General features: G+C 43.4%; 1 protein-coding gene across 13 annotated transcripts in view; it reads left to right on the forward strand.

Moving 5' to 3' along the window:
- CDH18 (cadherin 18) overlaps positions 1-22,106 on the forward strand; it is a 644,661-nt gene that overhangs the window by 64,324 nt on the left and 558,231 nt on the right. For 5 of the 13 annotated variants that reach the window (XM_045007543.1, XM_045007537.1, XM_045007540.1 and 2 more), the window contains exon 3: positions 19,058-19,167. The exons of 5 other annotated variants lie outside the window; for them this stretch is intronic. The gene's annotated coding sequence lies outside the window, so the exon portion shown is untranslated. The remainder of the gene's footprint in view (positions 1-19,057; positions 19,168-22,106) is intronic. 3 more of the 13 variants (XM_045007546.1, XM_045007538.1, XM_045007545.1) reach the window with 1 other exon arrangement.

The raw sequence follows: 22,106 nt of genomic DNA on the forward strand, positions 1-22,106 counted from the left end.
GTAAAGCACCCTCCCAAAAAAAAAAAGAGAGAAAGAAAAGGAAAAAAAATGTAGTAAAGGCATTGGTGCAGGCCACTGCCAGCCAACAAGAAGCTACCAGGGTGCAGATAGCTGCCCAACAGGAGGCAGTGCGAATACAGCAGGAGACAAATCAACTCCTGATGAGCCAGGCGGCTCAGGATCGAGCCACCCTTCATGAGGTGGTGAACCAGCTAAAGGCCCTGACCACCCTAACGCTTGGCCCCCATGGGACTCAGCCCCTGCATGCAAGCCGCTACTTACAGAAGATGACGATGGATGATGACGTGGAGGCATATCTCCTTGCGTTTGAGAGAACGGCCCGGCGGGAGGCCTGGCCCCAAGACCAGTGGGCCAATATCCTGGCTCCTTTTCTGGGTGGGGAGGCACAGAAAGCATATTTTGATATGACAACAGAAGCAGCTTCAGATTACTCCCAGCTAACGACGGCGATCCTGGCAAGGTCTGGCGTGACGACAGCTATCAGGGCACAGCGGTTCCATGAGTGGAAATACCAAGTCAACAAAGCCCCGAGGTCCCAGCTGTTTGACCTAGCCAGGCATCTAGCCAGGAAGTGGCTGTGCCCCGAGACCCACTGGCCAGAGGAAGTCGTGGAAACCATAGTTGTGGACAGGTACATGAGGGCTACCACCGGACATACGAGGATGGGTCAGTCAAAATGATCCCTCCTCCTATGATGAGCTAGTTGCCCTCATAGAGAGACATCTAGCAGCGCAGGAACTCTCTCGGACCACTGGGGAAGGGAGGCGCCAGAATAGGAGGCAAGTCTATGTACCAAGGGCCCGAGTTGCCGTAGCTCCGGGAAGACCTATGGCGGGGAGGAAGAGTGGCCAGAGTGCTCAGAGGGACTTGGGGACTGGGAGAGAGAGACTCGGGGGGTAAGGCCTCACAGCCCGAAAAATAAGGGGCTGCCCCGAGCAGGGTACCGATGTTATGCATGTGGAGAGAGAGAGGGCATATATCTGCCCAGTGCCCAAACCTAGAGGAGCCCATGCAGTGCGACCTGGGAAACCTAGAAGAGCCATGTGACCTGATAAATCTAGTAGGGGTAGTGATAGTCCCTCATAGATATATTAGGCCAGTTAAAATGAATGGTATAAAGACCACCGCGTTAGTAGACTCAGGAAGTGCAGTCACGCTGGTCTCGGGAAAGCTGGTCGGGTATGATCAACTATCCCGGGCCAAGCGCACAGGAATATCCTGTGTCCATGGGGATGTCAATTACTACCCGACCATCCCAGTAAAAATAGAGGACCTGGGAAACCCCACTAAGGTGGGGGTGGTCCCGAAACTCCGTTACCCAGTCCTCATAGGACGAGACTTCCCAGGGTTTGGCAGTCTATTTCCTGGAGGGGAGTCAGAAGAAGATAACACCCCAGAGAGCAATGGGATGGCCTCGATAGTTAGCAACTCCCCGGCCTTCCAAGAATTTGCCCAGGATTTATTCTTGTCCCCTGGGAAGACCAGGAAGACTTGGCGAGAAAGGAGGGCAGATAAGAGGAGGGGAACGAGAATCTTGACCCAGAACCAGAAGCCTATACTCATAGGGAAGAGAGTTGGCCTGACTGACAAGGGGACTAGACAGGAGGTTGGTGAGCCAGCAGCCGGGCCCAGTTAACCAGGGACCTCCCTTGAGGGGGAGGGGGAAATAGAACCCCCTGAGTTTGGGCAAATTGGACCTTCACTAGAGAATTTTGGACAGGATCAGGCCAATGATCCAGTATACCATAATATTCGCAAAGAAGTAGTTGAGGTGAATGGGGTCCCTGTGGAAGGAAGAGCCAAGGGCCCAGGGCTGTATTATATGATCAAGAAGGATCTGCTATACAGAGTAGTCCGTATCCAAGAGCAAGTCGTGGAACAGCTCCTAGTACCACAGAAACATCAGAGGGGCGTGATGGAGCTAGCCCACAGCCATCTGTTCGGGGGACATCTAGGGGTGGATAAAACCCTGGATCGGATTCTGCAGAGGTTTTTTTTGGCCTGGAATATATGCGGCGGTCCGACGATATTGTGCCTCCTGTCCGGAATGCCAATTACATGGGCCCCGACCACGCTTAAGAGCACCTTTGGTACCTCTCCCGATTATTGAAGTCCCCTTTGAGTGAATAGCTATGGACCTAGTAGGGCCACTACAAAAATCAGCCTGAGGCCATCAGCACATACTGGTGGTGCTAGATTATGCCACCTGATACCCCGAGACCATTCCCCTATGGAACACTACGTCCAAGACCATAGCTAAAGAATTAATCCAAATTTTTGCTAGAGTGGGAATACCCAAAGAGATCCTGATGGATCAAGGAACTCCATTTGTGTCTAAATTAATGAAGGATCTATGTGCAATGCTCCACATATGTGTCTGAATTAGCTGGGGGTTCGTTCAAGCTTGGTATTGAGTGAGGAAAAGACAGGCAGGACCAGGGTAACACTAAAAAGCCAAGTGGCTGCGTTTATTTAGGGGATAATTACAACTTGGGCTGGGGGAGTAGGCAACTTTGGCTGGGATGGTATCAAAAGTACAAACACACCCCAAAACACAGTAATAATACACTTTATACTGCTCACCACACCACACCAAATAGGCAGACACACCAATCACACAGATAGGAATCGGGTTCGTCAGGGCGATGCCCGGTGCAAACACAGAAAAGAGACCCACGGGCCACTGCCTCGGCCACCCTTGCTTTCACACAGAGGGTAAACCCAGAGTGTGGTGCGGCTGCAGCTGGGCAGATTCCACTCACTCAGACCGCGGGGACTGGACCCCCTTGGTCAGCTACCCTCTAAGTAGAGGCAGCTCCCAAGTTAAACACACACACACACTGGACACAGACAGAGCAGTGATTCAAACACATAAAGCAGTTGGCAATTAACAATTTAATAACAGCTAGAACTATTATACAAGCTAGCTAAGCAATTGTGCAATTCTGAGCTCACTAATACAATCCTGATATCCTGAGTAGATATTTGGTACCAAGTTAGGGAGGGGAACAAATAAAAGGCTAGATAAGCTAACTGTCAGATATCAAAAAGCAAATACCGCACTCCAGGCGCAGCTGACCAGCAGAACAGACACCAGAAGCATGACGAGCAGACAGGGATCGGGTCCAAAACGACAACGAATCCAAACGATACGACACGAGTGCACTTTACCGGAGGAGACCCTGGCCGAACGAGTGATCAGGTCCTTCAGCTAACACGAAACGGATGCTCCACACAAATTTTGGGGGGAAACCTAGTTTTATAGAAGGGTCTCACTCCCTCGTGTCAGCATCTGATTGGCTCCCTGGTCCCCTCCTCCCTTCAGGTTTCGAGCTGTTGCCACCCCACGTCGGAAGGCTTTGCACACGGCACACTGGAGTTGACGAGTAAACAAACCTGACCCTTAGATGACTGGGTCCAAAAAAGAGCAGGAAAATGAGTCTCTGGGCAGAATTAACCTGACCTCCAGACGACCGACCCAAAAAAAACAGGTTGCTGGGCAGAATCAGGCCTCCACACACAGAACTAGCCTGACCTTTAGATGGCCCAGCAGGAGAGAAAAAAAACAAAAACACAGGAGAGCATACACAGCTAGTGTTGCTGGGCAGGATTGAGTCTCTGCCCTCTCTTATACAACAGGAACCTGGTCCAAAATGGAGGCTGCCTTGTCCTTTTAACAGGACAAGATGGCCATGGACCGACAAGTGGCCATACATAGCCATAACTATGAATCGGATTGCGACAATATGGACCCTAAGGACATCAGTCTATCATCCGCAGACCGATGGCCTTGTCGAGCGCTTTAATAGAACATTGAAGAACATGATACGAAAGGTGGTGAGCCGGGATGGGAAGAACTGGGACACCCTGCTACCGTACCTAATGTTTGCGATAAGGGAGGTGCCTCAGACTTCAACTGGGTTTTCCCCATTCGAACTGTTATATGGTCGCCACCCCCGCGGCATACTGGACATTGCCAAAGAAAGTTGGGAAGAATAGCCGAACCCAGGGAGAAACCTCATCGAGCATGTGTTGCAGATGAAAGACAGGATAGCCCAAGTCACTCCCATAGTGCGGGAACACATGGAGAGGGCACAAGGGGCCCAACAAACATACTACAATCGCCAAGCGACGATCCGAAAATTCCAGGTGGGAGATCGGGTGATGGTACTCGTACCCACAGCGGAGAGCAAGCTCCTGGCCAGATGGCAGGGGCCATACGAGATAATAGAAGCCATTGTAGAGGTCGATTACAAAGTCCGACAGCCCGGACGCCAGAAGCTGGAACAAATCTATCATATCAACCTGTTGAAACCTTGGCAAGACAGAGAAGCTCATGTGGTCACTCTAGGGTCACCTCCTCCCGAGAACAACCCGCCTGGCCAAGTGGGAATATCCCCAGAATTGACCCCGGACCAATGAACTGAGGTGATCAACATGATCAAACGCAACCAGGACATGTTCTCAGAAAAGCCAGGCAGGACTACTGAGGTTCACCATCACATCCTCACTGAGCCGGGAGTGAAGGTGAATGTCAAGCCATACCAGATCCCGGAGGCGAAAAGAGAAGAGATCAAGACAGAAGTCAGGAAAATGTTGAAGTTAGGAGTCATTGAAGAGTCTCATAGCCAATGGTCAAGCCCAGTGGTCCTAGTACCTAAACCGGATGGCAGTATGAGGTTTTGCAATGACTTCCGGAAACTGAATGGTGTCCCAATTTGATGCGTACCCTATACCCCGGATAGATGAGTTAATTTACCGACTGGGGAAAGCACGATTTTTGTCCACCCTTGACCTGACTAAGGGTTATTGGCAAATTCCCTTGGCCAAGGCCGACAAAGAGAAGACGGCCTTTTCAACACCAGAGGGACTGTATCAAGACACTGTCCCCCCTTTTGGTTTACATGGGGCTCCTGCAACCTTCCAACGGTTCATGGACAAACTGTTGCGTCCACATGGCAGGTATGCAGCCACCTATCTTGATGACGTCATTATACATAGTCCAGATTGGGAGACGCACTTGGGGAAGGTGGAAGCAGTCCTGGACACCTTGAGGAAGGTGGGGCTGACTGCAAATCCCTCCAAATGCGCAATTGGGCTAGCAGAAGCCAAATACCTCGGGTATATAGTGGGGAGAGGCGTGGTGAAGCCCCAACTCAACAAGTTAGAGGCAATACAGAATTGGCCCCGACCCATCCGGAAGAAACAGGTCAGAGCATTCCTGGGGCTGGTTGGGTACTACAAGCGGTTCATCCCCCACTTCGCCACCAGGGCATGCCCGCTAACCGACCTAACGAAAGCCCGTGGCCCAGACATGGTAAGATGGGCCAGCACGGCTGAGGAGGCTTTTGCAGATCTGCAGACCGCGCTCTGCACCACCCCAGTGCTGGTAGCTCCAGACTGGGAGAAAGAGTTTATCTTGCAAACGGATGCCTCTGAGGTTGCGTTGGGAGCGGTCCTTTTACAAATGGTTGGAGCGGAAGAACACCCAGTCCTGTTCCTCAGTAGGAAACTCTTGCCCAGGGAACGTAAATATGCCGTAGTAGAGAAGGAATGGCTGGCCGTAAAGTGGGCCATAGAAAGTCTTCGCTATTACCTACTCGGACGGAGGTTTACCCTTGTCACGGACCATGCTCCTCTGAAGTGGATGCACCAAAACAGAGAAAAATGCGAGAGTAACAAGGTGGTTTCTGTCGCTACAACCCTTCCACTTCAGAGTACAACATAGGTCCGGACTCAAGCATGGCAACGTGGATGGCCTTTCAAGGGTACACTGTTTGCCGACCCAAGTAGCCCAACCCTGTAGTGTTGAGCGGGGGGGGGGGGGGATATGTGATAAACTCAGGACAGACAGTTGCAAGGGAGTGGTAGGAGCCAGTCCCAGAGGGTTAAAAAGCCCTCCTCCTTATCAACTGAGAGGCAACTACAGGGCAATCAGGTTCAGCTGAGAAAGGGTTACCAAGGTAGCAAATTAGAATCAGCTGAGGGGATGCTACCTGAGGGTAATTAGGATCAGCTGATTCCAACTTGGGGCTGCCTGAGACCTTTTTAAACCCCTCCCTGGGAGGAAGGATGGGAGAGAGCAGAGAGAGAAGGAGCACTGCTGCCAGGAGTGCTGGAGCAGCAAGACAGCGAGCCTCACCAGGAGGAGAGGCAGTACTCTCTCCCACAAGGGAGTAAAAATACTTTAAAAAGGACTGGTGGAGAGATGGGGAGCAGACTTCCCCTGTGTCCTAAGGGGAACTGCGTTACCCAAGCCTGTCTCACCAGGGCTAAAAGCAGCAGAGGCTGGGGAGACTGAGAAGGTGCCTTGCCACACAAGGTTTGACTGGTCCTTCCTATTTTTCATGAGACCAGAACAAATCAGGGCTGTCTTCTGCATCTTTTTACTAATATACAATATTTTACTTGTAGGTCCTGAAAATTAATACTGTTTTGACTATTTTCTGTGTGCTTTAAAATTTATTTTTAGTTATAATGCTCTTTCAAATTAAAAGCATTTGGAATTGCCAGCAGTTTGATGGGCTTTTCATCTCTGCTAAAACCCCTTCAGTTCTTTGAATCAAAAGCATATTCTCTTCCACTGTAGATGGAAATTATTCAATCTCCCTTTATTCTTCTCTGATAAGTTTTTACTTGCAGTCCATTATGAAAAATGAAAACAGCAAAACAATAGCAAAAAATAGAAAGTTAATTTCAGTATTCTTCACTAGGAAATGAGGGAAAAAGGCAAGAAAGCTGTGCTGTGATTGAAATACATAATTCCTTTTCCTCTCAAATGCTGAGGGCACGGGGGGAACAAGGCAGGAGTTACCAAAAAAGCAGCATCATCCCTATAACAAATCAAATGTTAATTGAAAAGTAAAAGTAAATGTTATTTAGCCACAGTCCCACTGCCTTTGAAATATTTATTTATCAATATAAAGGAATGCTTTGAAAAAATTCTTTAAACTACCACACAGTAGCTCATGTTGCTAAATTATGTGGTTAGTGGTTAGTTACTGATATCACCTAAAGCAAGCTAGGTCAGTTCTCTTCTCAGTAAATGTGCATAATTTCCACAGTATTAACTGGAGTTATTGCTAATGGAAATCATGTACATTCATTAAAAGGAAAATAGACCCCATTGGAACAGTGCACACAGACTTTATGAACAATTAACTAAGATTGGAATGAGTACTGTCTATAGGTTATAGCAATGGTGTAATGCCAAAAAGTGCAGAACGATTCTTCCTTCCCAGAAGTTGAGTCACAGATTCTGCTCTGCAGTGGGGCAAAGGGAAATTACCTCAGGAGATACATTAAATGCAATGTTCCAATAAAATGAGTTGGTTCTTTCTTGGCTGGCTGACTAGGAAACTAAGAAAAAAGCACTATTTATATGAGATACAGTATATGGAATCTTCCTGGCTGACAGCCGCATCACATGTCCCCGCCTTTGTCCTGCTATGCATTGTCCTTGGAGTAGAGTGTATAGCTGGCTTTGTTTTTTTGGGCAGCGTTTGGCTTTGAAGAACAAGATGCCTTTGTCTTAGATAAATTGGCTCAACTGACCAGCTAATATCTTAGCCTTCTAGGCTTTATCTTGAACCAAATGGTACAGCTGTTCTGAGATGGATAATGCCTTCCAAGAAGACTAGTTCCAAACCAAAATGGAGAGCTACTTGTCACATCAAACTTCTGAAAAGCCTTTGTGTATCTTCATCTTCTGAGATGAAAACTTTTAGCCCCAAATTGTCAAACCCAGCTATGTAAATAGGTGAGTAAAGGCCATATTTATGCACCTAAATATAAATGGCCTGATTTTCCAAGGTGTTAAGCATCAAAAACATCTATTTACATAAGCGGGACTTGTAGATCACAGAATTAGGTCACTTATATTTCAGCTGACTAAACATGAATTTAGGTATCCAACTGCAGGTAACCAAATTTGAAAATCTTATCTTAGAAATAGCTGCACAATACGATTTTGAAGAGATCCCTTCCTAAGCCTTTTTCATGGAAATGCATTCAGCTGATGCTGTGAAAGATAGCAAAATAGTGGCTGTTAATATTTTATTGAATAAATACCCTAAATACCTTCTAGCTGAGAACATGTGAGTAGTCATTCTGTGGGCAAAACAAAATCATTGTCACAGGCCTATATTTTATTTTCATGGAGAAATGTGCAATTATTGACCCTCCACCTACTGCTGCAGTATTTAGCTGAACCTAATCCAGAGTCAGTAGCAAATCATCTTTTCTGTCCTGTCATTAGTTAGATTTTCTTTAGTTTTTTTACACACACATATTTTAAAAAATAATTAAACTAAACTATAAAGAGTTCTTTGAAGATTCCCTGTGGGTTTTATGGTGCAGTACAAGGGAGGAAAGATCCTTTGAACTTTATGCTTTATTTTACAGCAATGTAGTATTTTATGCTAAGCCACCTGGAGGTTTGTTTTCAGGACTCATAATGTATCAATTTATTTTCTACTTCATTTTGAGTTTCAATTTCATTCCTATGATTTGTCTGAACTTTTGAAGTTTTAGTCATGTTCTGCTGAAATGCTTTTATTATAAAAGGATTGAAGAGATTGGCTATTTCATTAAAGATTATGGATCTCCTATGTGATGGTTAGAATATATAGGATTGGCCAAAAAACAAGAATTCAGTTGTGAAAAATTTCAAGATTTTAAAATTTGTCTTCCTTCTGCACCAGCATGAAAACAAGACCCATTCAAAATTTTTCACAATTTTTTTTCACTACTACAGCGTAACCAATAGCTCAGTGGTTAGGGCACTGACTTGGAATGTAGGAGACCCGGGTTTAAGTCTCTGGCCTAAATCAGATAGTAAGCTACAGGGGAGGGGGATTCGTGGGGCCACATGAGTTCTTGTGCCCACTGAGTGGAGTATTCCCTGCATGTTGGGTTCAGCAAGTGTTGTAATATATCAGTTCTATCATTTGTTGTATTTTCAGCTAGAATCAAGCATAAACCAATTTGTGTTTACCTCTGTGAACTTGAACTGCAAAGCAAAAATGATAACTGAGCTAAGCATTCATTTCAGTCGTTAATTTGGCTTGATCCTGGAGTTGCAGAGCACCCTCACTCCCATTGAAGTTAATGGTAGATAAAAATACTCACTGACTTGCAGGATTGAGCCCAGTGCCCCCACAAACCAGATTTAGTTTTAAACTTGCTTTTCTCAAAATGTGAATTTCCCTTCTGTGAAACCCTCATGGTTCTTCTTAATTCACCAAAGATTTACACTGATTTTGTGATCTCATGGAATGAAGCATTTGGAAATATACTATATAAACAAACTAGTAATAAGACAGCATCATGGAGAGGAAAAATAATTTTAAAATAGTGACTTAAACCTTGTTTCTGTGCTGTATTCTCGCCGCCACCACACCCCCCAATGCAAAGTTAAAGGAAAGTGTTCAACACATTCCTGTGCACTATGTTCAGGTTTTGTTTTCTCTTTGCAGTTCATCTTTCACAATCCAGAATTAAAATTACATTTATTAAAAGTGCACTTAACTGTGTTAAAACTGTTCAGGATGTTAGTTAGATCCCAAATTGTTTTCCTGAAATATTCCTGTGCTATGTTAAATCCTCTTTGGATTGCAGAGTACTTAGGGATGCACTACCAGGACAGCTGAGAATTCCCCTTCTGAAGAGGAATCCCTAACAAGCATAGAGGCAGTGTAGCTATTACCCTTCTTCTCACCTCCAACCCCAGCTCCCTTCTGAACAGATGTCAGGGGCTGGAGCAGGCATGGCCAGAATCAAGGTGGAGTGCAAGTAAAAGTTAACAGAGCTTCCAGACACTCTGAGGTTTCTTTAACTTGCATGATTGGCTGACTGAACCTCAGTTGCCCTCCAGGATAAGAGAAGGGACAAGGGGCACAGAAAGGTGGCTTGACACCACCTTTGACACCCCGCCACTCCCCCCGCACTCGATATATGCTGAGTGGAACTTCTATGCACTTGAAAATTTGCCTCTTGATTTTGGCATTCTTTCTTGTTGTGGCATAGCACAACCTTAAAATAGGAACCTTGTATACTTGTGCTGTAGTACAGTGGTTTAAAAGCAATGCACACCTATTAATTACAGATTATTGATAGTATTCTGGGTAGCTGAGTACATGATAACATCAAATAGGGGCTGTGGGCAGAAAGTCACAAAAACTTTATCATCTAAACCTGAGAGATGCTGAGTTACTGTATCTCCTTATTGGCTAAGATTTTCAAATTATGGATGCCTAAACTTAGGCTCTAAAACCCATGTTTATCCACTTAAATATGTGCCCTGATTTTCAAAAATGCTGAGAACGTAGCAAATCCTACTGAAGTCAAAATAGTGTGTGTGCGCGCTCTCTCTCTCTCTCTCTGGGAATATGCGTGCATACATACACACACACACACTTGCACACTTGCACACTAACACTCAAAATAATTTGTTTTGCTTACTTATTTACTGCAAGTAAATTTCACATGGATGATGAGGGAAAAGGTTACTATGAAAGTAGTCTGTCTCAAAGGAATGAGTCATTTGGCTATATCCAGTGTCATGCTGTCTGGAGAAGTTCACAACTGTGAGTGCCTACACCAAGGCAGACTGTCAGAAAACAGAGCGGACACCACTGGTGATGTGTTCTATATTTAGATTTCACCAAGCCAGTAACAAATGTGAACTCCTGGATCACTATACCAGTCTTACCATGGAGTCACAGACAATCCCCTTAGACTCTCCACTGTATCTTGCCACCCAGACAAACTAGCCTTTGTGATTAAATGTCACTTATACCAAAAATCACACCACATCAGGTTGTTCCCAGTCCCAAGAGACCAATCACTTACCCCAGATCAACTGGTATTCCAGATCTTACACCACAGACAACACTGACAGCCAATTCTATAGTAAACTAATTAAAGTTTACTGACACAATTTATTACCTAGGAAAAAAGAATGAGTTATTGAAAGGTTAAAGCAGGTAAAATATAAGTACAAGTGAGTCACAGTTTGTAATTCCGCATGGTGGCAATGATGTAATAAATTGTCAGTTTCCCAAAAGTCTTTTCAGGGTACCCACATTGTCTCTGGAGATATCTGCTTTGCATCTGGTACAGTTCCCTGTAAAAGTCCAAACAGTCCACAGATGAAAGATCTTTCCTTGAATCCATATTTACAGCTTTTTCTCACAGAAAACAACCTGACAGGATTACTGTGAGCTTTTCCTTTGATTATGGTGGGTGAAGAATGCACTTTGAGTCTTTGACTGCTGATCATCACACACAATAACCTCTTGCTTTGAAAGGAGCACTTTTCTGTTAAAGGTCCTCATTTGCATTCTACAAGACTAGTTTCTTGTTTGATGGGTTATTTAGTCATGGGGTATACACAACGTAAATGTTTGCTATTACATTGCAACAGGATATAGATAAGTAAAAATGTATGCAACATCCCATTCATTTTCATGACATTTAAACACCAAATACACACTTATACTATCTCTTTGATCTATTCTAATGCACAAGTCAATTGGCCTGGGGCTTCAGCATGAGCTGTCACCTGTTCTGCCAGCATCACATCCGGTATCCATAATTCCCCATGGATTCTCTTGTGCGTGTTCCCTCACATCTCCCCTGCATCCATCAAAAAGAGGGCTCCTCAGCAGTAGAATTGCAGTACCATTTCAATCTCTTACTGAAATAGTGCAATACTGCCCTCAGAGGAATAGCACATCATCTGCCCATAATAGAACAATTTTGGTAACTATGTCCCTGTTCCTGTTATGCTAATAAACCTGCCAGGAGACTGAGAGCTTGATTCCTTACCACAGAGCACCTTGAGTAATTTTTTACACCTTTGCAAAATGGGTGTCAAATGCTATGGTGATGTTATACATGTATGTTGCTTAGGTGTAAATAAGTACCACAGATCAGTGGGGAATCATGCCCAGCATGTTTCAAAGTCCTTGGAATGCTGGTGCAGCACCTTGAAAGTTTCTTAACAATAGACTGACAGTTCTTAACCTAGTGACTTGTGAGTCCCATGCTAACACATTAGCGATTCAGATGGCAGAATTCAATCAGTTCCTTTAATCTAAGTGCCACTTGAACATACAAAAGTCTAACTTCCTTGGCTCAATTCCCAATAACATGTGCATTGAAAACAGCAGGTTGGCCACTTGAACAAAAGGTGAATTGCAGTTGCTTTTTCACTGATAGCCTCTCTGCAGGCTCCTAGTCAATATGGCACAAGAGTATTGCAATATTTGTTTCTAATTAACATGTTAAACTTTAGCAGCAGCATTTCAGCTCTCTAGAGGTGCCTTTTTTTTCACTGTTCTGAATGTAGTAAGTCACAACAGACTAGCAGGTCTGGGAGGATCAAGGCAACACTTCATAAATTCATCATATTTCCCCAAACATATTCATAAAAGCTTCATTGGTTTTCTGAGGCTGCTTTTGCTGCACATTCACTGTAAAAACAAGGACAATGGACTTTGGATCAGACCCTAGTGGAGCCAGACTTTGGGTTCCAGGGAAGACAATCATTTCTTTCATTCACAAAGAAAAAGTAGTTTCTTACAACAATACCCATTCAAAATATAAACTAATCAATAGGGTTGGAAAGAATATACAGCTGGGTTCTGAGCCTGAAGCAGGAAGCTAAGGAGACACTAATTTCTTCTCCTACCCTTCCCGCCACTCACACTAAGCATGATCATACCCTTTGTGTGAAATGAATTGGAGCCTGATTAAAAGCCCATTAAAGATAATGGAATGACTTCCAATGACTTAGATGGACTTTAGCTCAAACCCATAGCTTGGTTTGGGGTGTATCCTTTAAAAATCCTCTTACTGCTATTCTCCCCCCCAAATCCTCTTGTGCATAGAAGTGAGATAAAGGCAGATGGGAATTTGTTTGATGGGAGGTTGGGGAGAGTAAAGAATTCTTTTTTCTGGCTTATCTGGAAGTTTAAGGCTGGTCCTATTTAATTGTTGTCCAGTCCTGGTACCCATACTTCAAAAAGGATGTTGATAAATTGGAAAGGTTACAGAAAAGAGCTACAATGATGATTCAAAGTCTGAAAAAAACTGTCTTATAGCACGATTCTAAGGAAACTCAGTCTATTTAGTTTATCCAAAAGGAATTTAAGAAATGATTTGATCATGGTCTGTAAGTACGTACATGGGGAAGGATTTCTGAGAGTAGACAGTTCTTGAAACTGGCAGGGAAAAAAAAAAAGGCATAACAAGATCCAATGGATGGAAGCAGTAGCTAGACACTCTCAGAATAGAAATAAGGTGGTGATTTTTAAGTGAAAGTAATTAACCATTCCAGGAACAACTTTCTTAAGGACGTGGTAGATTCTCCATTACTTGACGTTTTTAAAATCAAGACTGGATGTCTTTTTACAAGGTACAATATAACTCAGACAGAAGTTACGGGCTGGATGCAGAAATTATTGGGTGAAGTTCTATGTCTTGTGCTAGGCAGGATGGATTAACTTATCATTGTAGTCCCTTTTAACCTTAAAATCCATTAATCTAGAAATTCCTTCCTCAAACAGCAAGTGAAACAGCTTCTATTCACTCCAGGCCTGTTTCTGTAATCACTCATCTTGAACAATAATATAAGTAAATGGAACGTCTTGTGCAAGTAAGTGCTACTCAACACAAATATTTCTCTTCAGCCAGCTGCTGTGCTGCAGATGCTTGTCTTTTGGGAGTTGAGGGAAAGAGTATGCTACCCTGTAGATATCACCTATATTAATAATTAGAGTGGAAAATTTCTAAGACAGCCTCTTAAAAAAATTCTTGAGGCAATCATGGTGGGATTGGGAGAGGTACCACATGTGTGGTGGCATGCTCTGCAAAGCTTGAGGATATCCATATCAATGTAGGTGGAAGGTAATATGTCTTAGACTGTGATCTGACTAATGCAGTCTTGATTTGGCTTCAGAGATGTCAATTTCCTTTGGGACAGGAGTTCAAGCAGTTTCATTGCACCTTTCACTTGCACAGCACTCTAATTAGAAAGAAACATGCACTTTTTTCCTCTAATAAACCATTGACCATGCCATCTCTGAATTAGGGGGAAGTGAGTGTAAATGGATGTTAGTTATCCTTATGACCCTTGATAACCAATTTTACTGCAATAGAACTGAAGTAGGGCATGGGGTAATACACAGCCTAAATTAACTAAAGTTGGTATGTATCAATTGCTTAGGTATCTTAAATACATATATACACACACAACAAAGTCACCCCTTCTGAAATAATAAATATGAGTGCAACAAATGAGTTAGTAGAAGAGAATGCTTAAAAGCTTAATGTATAAAGATACATAATAATCTGCATGTTTTACTGAGATTTTTATTGCAATGTGTACAGGCCAGATTCCCCAAATTATGTCTCCCAGACTGACCCCCCGTACCTCAGATGAAAGGCAGCACATCCTTCATATTTTCACCACAGCACCCCTCGTTCCTAATACCTCTGTGAAATTTCTCTCTGTGTAAAGCATGGGTGGATTTGGCTCTTTATATTAAGGAAGATCCATGTATAAAAACAAAAGGCCAAGTTAATATTCCAGTAACGGAAAGTAAAGGCTTTGCTTAAACTGAGTATGTGTAATATCCACCATCTTGGCAGAAATTAAGGATTGAACCAGGCACTGCCAGAGTTAAATGCATGCTTCAGCTAAAGAGCCAAGGTTCTTTAACTGGGGGCAGTAACAGATTCACATCCACTGTAGATCAGGCTCAGAGGAGAAAGCATAACATACACACTGACCAATGGGTTATACAAGTAAAGAGATATTAGAGTTAAGTTTGACACTGTCTTCTGCTTAACTCAAATGTAGGTAGGAGTTGTGGGGGTATTTGCACATGGCCGCCCGCAGCTCCCAGTGCCCATGGTTCGCCATTCCTGGCCAATGGGAGCCGTGGGAAGCATCATGGGCCACAGGGATGTGCTGACCACTGCTTTCCACAGATCCCATTGGCTGGGAACGGTGAACCGCGGCCACTGGGAGCTGCTGTATCATGGCCCACCATCAGATTACCCTGACGGGCCACAGGTTGCCCACCACAGATCTAAAAGGAGTTCTTGCCCATAGCCAGGTCTGCATCCAATTAAATGAGAATGTAAGAGCTGGTTGAAAATTTAAAAAAAAATCCTCCAAAAATTCATAAATGTGAAGTTGTTTCCATTTGAACCAGGTTTGAAATGAACACAGTTTAGTTTTTTTGCACACCAATTAGTCAATCAAAATTCTTTACATTGATTTTTGTATTAAAATCATGATAGAAAATTTCCATTTGCTGAAAAGTGGGTTACTGGTAAATGAAACATTTTACTAGCCGTTTTTGATAAATTAAAAAATGTTAATAAAAAAAGCAAGCTCTCATCCCAAATGTATATGGTGCTCCTCCTCTTTCCCAGTTTTTACCAGGATGGCAAATCTGTATTGGTGTAAAACTGTGGGAATGGACTGGGGAATTCTTCCTTGGTGATTACCATAATTTTCTGTATTTTACAAGATTGTACCACATTTTAAGGGAAAGATTTAGCTTCAAATCTATGAGTTATGCATCTGTCATTCCACACAGAGCATGGGGGGGGGGCACGGAGTTTCTTCCTTTCCCCTTTGGTAAGGTTGGAAAGATAACAGCGGCTGCCCCTAGAAAATCTTCCATTACAGGAAGAAAGAACAGGAGCCTCTTGTTTTACCTGTCAGGTGCTGTGGCTGCTCCACTCATTTTTGGAAACCCTGGTAATTCCAGAAATCCCTTTACAAGCTCCTCAGTATTTCCTGTGTGGTGAGTCCTCCCGTCCCCAGCTAGGAAGGAAGAGGAGCTCCTCCACGCCAGGATAAGAAAGAGGAGAGTGATCTGTTCCTCTGCTTTCAGCAGAGAAACTCTGCCCATTATTCACCTTACCTTAATTCCTGATTGACACAATCTTTTCTTGCAAAATAATTGTCTCACGAAGAGGCAGAGAGGTGTGTGGCTTCTTGAATAAAAAGCCATCTACTTTTTTCTGAACCAGGCTCCCCCATCTACAATGGTGAGGCAGTACCATCATACTTATTACAGATTATGAAATAAGAAACCAGTTGACTGCATTTTTGGGAAGTGTTGTTATGCCTTAGTGTAAACAATGTATATTTATTGGTATTCTGCTGTTAAAAATCTCAAGCAAAGCACTGTAGAGTGCCAAATCCCAAGGAAGCATCCTTTTGAATCAACTTAATGAAATAAAGACATATGCAAGTTAAACCTCAAACAATAAACATTTGTGAATGTAATGTAATCACCAGGTTTGTTTCTTAAAAGTAAGAACAAATCAGACAAATCACTTCCTGATATTTTTAGTCTGTTTTTGTACTGTTGTGCATTGAAATTCTACTGTTAGGTTCTCCTCTCTGATATTACCCTACTGTTGATCTCTCTGGGGCTCTCTTATACCCTTCCCTCCCCCTGCCCAATAATGCATCTACAATATATATTAATAAGAACTGCAATTATTAGAAGATAATAATTTAATAAGTGTTCATATAATGATCACAATCATAGGGTAGGTTTGATGTATATTGTTTGGTACTATAGGGATGCGTATACTACACTTGCGCTTTAGTAATTTCTCTGTAAATAAACAGAGGACTTTACTATCCAGGAATTTTATAGATCTCATACAATGTTAATGCCAGAAGGGACCATTTTGATAATCTAATCTTACCTCCGGCATAACATAGGCCATAGAATTTCACCCAGTGATTATTGCGTGAAACCTAATAATTTGTAGATGAACTAGAGCAGGATTTCTCAGGGGTGTATGTACCACTGGTGGTACATGAGCTTGTTGGAAGTCAAAGCCTCTTAAAGAAAAAGCTTTCCGTTTTAAACAAGCAGTCGTCGTGTACATTGCAGTGCACCAGAAAATGCCCAAGAAGCAAAATGCACTCTTCTGGTCACTTTCAGCTGTAATGGTAACACTCACTGACCATGCTGGCATAGCAGTTTTATTTAGTTGTGTGTTGGATGCTGTGGCTGTGTACATGGACACTGTACTCTCATCAGGCACACAGCTTGCTGGCTTTCTGCTAGGCCTCTTCAGCTGCCAGGCTCAATTTACTGAGATGGAATTGTGTAGTTCCATATCACACTGCCAAAGCTCCTATCCTCCAAAAAGACAGACAGATTCTGGTTCTGAGCAGCTGCAAAACCCACAGCTGCAAGGAGTCCCAGAGATCAAAGAGTCCCCCACAGGGAGCTACTGAACTCCCTGTCCCGCAAAGGCTGCAGCCTGGCCCTTTCAAGGCTGGGACGCAGGAAGAATTCCCTCCTGTCTCCTCAGGGAAGTTGGGGTGACAGAATTCCCAACTCTCATGATTTTTTTTCACAGTGGCAGTATTTTGGCTTGGACTTGAGCCCTGTCTGGTGTTGATGAGAGAAGCTTCAGCTGCCTAGCAAATTTGAGCCTTCTGATTGGCTGCTTGCCCCAGTTACCCACATCCTAGGGCTGAGCAGCCAATCAGAGCTTCTGCAGGTAGAGTTCTGTCCTGCTTCCCCTAAACAACCCAAAGCCATTTTTATTGGGGGAAAAGGGGAATGATGGTGCTAAAGAGGCCAGTTGTTCATTCCACTCCTGTGAGCTATATGTACAGGCTGGTGCTCTGCTGCTCCTCCTCCCTCCTGCAGCACCCAGCCTGGGAAGAGTTAGAAGGAGGTAAAGAGCCTTAGAGCCACCCACCCCCCCAGCCTGGAAGGGGAAGAGGGGACTCTGCTGCAGCTCCCCGGGCCTGGGAGAGGGTGGGTGAACTGAGAAGCAGAGATGATGCTTGGGGACTGAACTGATGGGGAGTGAGAGCTGAGGGGACAAAATTAATTGATGGTCAGGGGACAGTCAGATGTAGGGGTGACAACTCTTGCAGTGGGGGTCAAAATCACCTTACCCCATAAAGTCTGGGAGAGTGGACTTCTGCTCTGCTCCAGGAATGTCCTCTCATCATCCCTACTGGGCAGGGGCCCTTCTGTCTCCAGGCCAGAGGGTTAGGATGCAGCTGCCTGAGGTTGCACTGTAATTATCTCAACAGCTCTGACTGATTTCCAGCCCCTGCACTTTGCTTTCTCCCCAAGGGCTATGAACCAATGCATACCAACAGTTACACGTGACCGCACAGACCTTCCAAAGCAGAGTACGTTTATTTAAGAACGAAAGCATACCAGAGAAAACATCTGTTAGTCTGTTAGTCTATAAGGTGCCACAGAACTCTTTGCTGCTTTTAGAGAAAACATGTTACACAATTAAAGGATCTAAATGCTTTTCCAATTGTCCTTTCTGCCCATCAGTCCTATGGATACCCTGGTAGGTTCCAATCCTTCCAAACCTGCTGCAGGATTGCATGCTCTCTTGGACAAGAGGTCATGCTCCTTTGTTAAATGAAAAATAATGCCTCTCTGTCAGTTCAAACTCAGGCTTTTATGTCCCAATTTCATTCTTTGTCTCCTGCATCTCTTAAAAATCTAGCTTCAGCCAGTATATGCACACCACTTCAGAGGATGGTACTTGTCTAGAGCTGTTGACAGTCCAGGGACCATAATAATCAACCCCCACTGATTTTAGTTTCTGAGGGAGCTGCAGTAGTCCTCCCCAATGGAGTAGAATACAATCCCTAGACATACATATAACCTTCATAAAGTTAATATAATAGTCCCCAAAGACTTTGCATGTGGTTGCATTATCTGTCACATGCACACAAATTGGGGATAGGTAGGGAGTCTTCAAATATCAAAAGACAGACTAAAAAATAACAATATACATTTTTTGTGGCCAAATACCATGATTTTTGGGGCTCCAACTCATAATTTTCTTTCTCTTGATGGCGTCTGACAGTCGACTTTTGATCTCTTGAGATTGGCAGTACTGGAGTGGTCATTTAGGTTGCAGTAGATAAAAGCCAGGCTACAGAACTATTGATCTGGCTCTTTGACAGAAGAACCAGCTGTCACTTGTTTGAGCTTTCTCCCAGCAGGCAAGCTGCTATGCAGTTCATCCAGCATTGCAGGCATCTAGGGACCTTGCTTGGTGAGGAGCTGCTGAACAGCAAGGAAAACTTATGGAGCTGAAGCTGGTGCCCAGGTAAAGCTCTCACTGCCACCACGACTCCCCACCTCTGTCCTTCCCCACTGAGGCCCCTGCCCTTTTAGTGTATGTCTACACTTCAATTGGACACCTGTGGCTGGCCTTTGCCAGCTGAATTGGGCTTATGGGGCTTGAACTAAGGGGCTGTTTAATTGCAGTATAGACATTAGGGCTTGGGATGCAGCCTGAGCTCTGGGATCCTCTGGGATCCTAGAGCCCAGGCTCAAGCCCGAGCCCGCATGTCTACATCATAACTAAACAGCCCCTTAACCTGAGTCCTGCAAAGGCCAGCTATGGGTTTTTAACTGCGATGTAGACACTATACTCACACACCTACCTCCCTACCTTATTATTAATGGCACTTTGATTTTTTTCTCCAAAAGATGCTCAAAATGTTTTCATTCCCATATGCTCATCTAAAAAAAAATAAAAAATAAAAATAAAAATCACAGCACTTGTTGATTCTATATTTGTTTGTAAAGTGCCATGAACTCTCATGGTGTTTTATAACTACACTATATATACTTTAATGACTTTTAAATTACAAAACTTTCCAGCTTTTGTCTTATTCATTTTAGATCTCTGGATTGTTACGGTTACTCGCTAGTACATAGTCAAGGAAAGAGAAAAGGAGTTTATTGGGTTAGGTAGTCCAGTGGTTAAACTGTAACAATAAGGCTTATTTCTATACCTGTTTGAAAATTTGATACTGGGCATAATGTTTGTGTGAATATCTTATTGCTTTTTACTTACTGCTACATTTGCACAGCAGTACATGGGGATTTAGCTGTGTGATTCCCATTATCTTCAATAGAGGTTTCATGGCAAACTGAAATGCACTGCTTTGAAAATATTCCTCTTCACGTTTCTACAATACTTGTAGGTCCACGTATGTGATTTGCCTATGTGTGTGGGCTGCTTAATCTAATGTTTTCAATGGGATGGTACCTATGGTAAAGTTCAAAATATACATTTGAAAATCACCTTTTTTTGTGGCTACCGTGCTTGCTATAGAATTCTATAGAACAGTAAAAAAAACAAAACAAAACAAACCACCCCAAAAAAATATCCCAAACCAAAACCCATAGACCCCACACGAAGAATGTTACTCTCTATTAAATTCTACAGGTTTTTAGAGAAATTTATATAGACCTGCCCCTCTCCCGGAACAGTACAATTGGGTCTTGATCCTTTAGAACCTATTCACAGTAAGGGTTGCATGGTTGGACCCTAAATTGTGTGTCTTCTGTCAACAACTGTGGTAGGTGCACACACAAAAATAGTTATTAACTTCATCTTTAACAACTTAACACTTATCTAGTTTTTTTTCCAGTGTAGGAGCTCAAAATGCTTCACAAATGTGTATTGATTAAATTTTTTAACAGTTAGGGGAATATAGTATTATTATTCCATAGATAGGGAAACTGAGGCACATAATGGTTAAGGGATTCAACCATGGAGCATGTGACATAACCATTATAGATCCTGGCAGTGCTGACACCCTACCACTCTGCTCTGCCTGTAGAGCTCAATCTTTTTTGTTCTTCTTTTTCCTTGTATTTATTTATTTATTTATTTTTAAATTGAAACAGCACACTATAATTAGTTCCTTTCACAGTCCACAAGGCTGAGCCAGGGCCAACTCCCCATGGAACTAAAGGCTCAAGCTGCTGCGACTTCAGCAATTAAATTCAATACAATACTAGGAAACAAAGCTTTCCTCCTCAAAGCCAGTTGCTCAAATCAAGCCCAGTTGCATCCAGGTATCTTTCTATCAGCTCCCAGGCCCAGATGATGCAGCAGACTGGGCTGGATGCTCTGCCATTAGGCACAGTCCCAGACTACTGCCAAACCACAGCCAGCACTGAGTATTTAGAGCCTTCATTTGCTAAGCAGTAAAACCATAGATTACTTTTTCACAAGCCACAGACCACATCCTCAACGTAGAGTCAGTTTACAAGGAAATAGCCAACACATCTCTGCTGGTCCATTGCCCCTCTGAAATCTCAGAGGACTAAGTGTACATTGTGAAATAATAGTTAGGCACCAGTATGCAATCTAAAATATGCTGTGGAGCTTTTTATGGGGCCAAAGCCATTCTTGAATGCAGTATTGTAGTGGTGGATTAAGAATGTTGTTTGCTACTTTATTGTCAATATCTCCTGTACATCCTTGTGAAAAATATCAGCAGATTTTAATCTAGGATGAAGGAGAGAGAAATTCACAGCACTTGTCTATAGGTGGCAAAGAAAGGAATATTGGTTGTTTGACAAGAAAATGCGGTGGTCCCAATTTTCAGTCTCACTCTCATTTTCTGAAGTAAATTAAATTGAGATTTTGTGGCTGCTGTGATTGTTTAAAGCATTCTTCATCTTCTGCCTGTTCTGTTTTGGTCCATTGTGCCTGGGTTTTTCATTGTTCTTCTTTTGTTTTTAGTGTGTCTGATTCTGATTTGTCTTATTATAGGATGTATGGGAAGGCCCTTGTGCTGAAAATTATGTTTTGTTCCAGCAACAGGAGTGCTACTTTTTTCACTGCAAATTTATATAGCCAGTAACCTGAGAGACCTTGTGTTTAAAAGTTCTCCACAAGAAACCCTGCAGTTTTCTGTCATGACACAGCCAAAGTTATCAGTTTTGGCACCATATTGACAAAGGCCTGGTCTACACTACGACTTTAGGTCTAATTTTGCAGCGTTACCTAGATTTAAGCCTGGACCTGTCCACACGACGAAGCCCCTTTTTTTTTTTGACTTAAAAGGCTCTTTAAATCGATTTCTTTACTCCACCTCTGGCAAGGGGATTAGCACTGAAATCGGCCTTGCCGGGTTGAATTTGGGATAGTGTGGACACAATTCAACAGTATTGGCCTCCGGGAGCTATCCCAGAGTACTCCATTGTGACCGCTCTGGACAGCACTCTCTATTCAGATGCACT

Source organism: Mauremys mutica, chromosome 2 (assembly GCF_020497125.1).
Source record: "Mauremys mutica isolate MM-2020 ecotype Southern chromosome 2, ASM2049712v1, whole genome shotgun sequence".
In the NCBI taxonomy this organism is placed as follows: domain Eukaryota; kingdom Metazoa; phylum Chordata; order Testudines; family Geoemydidae; genus Mauremys; species Mauremys mutica.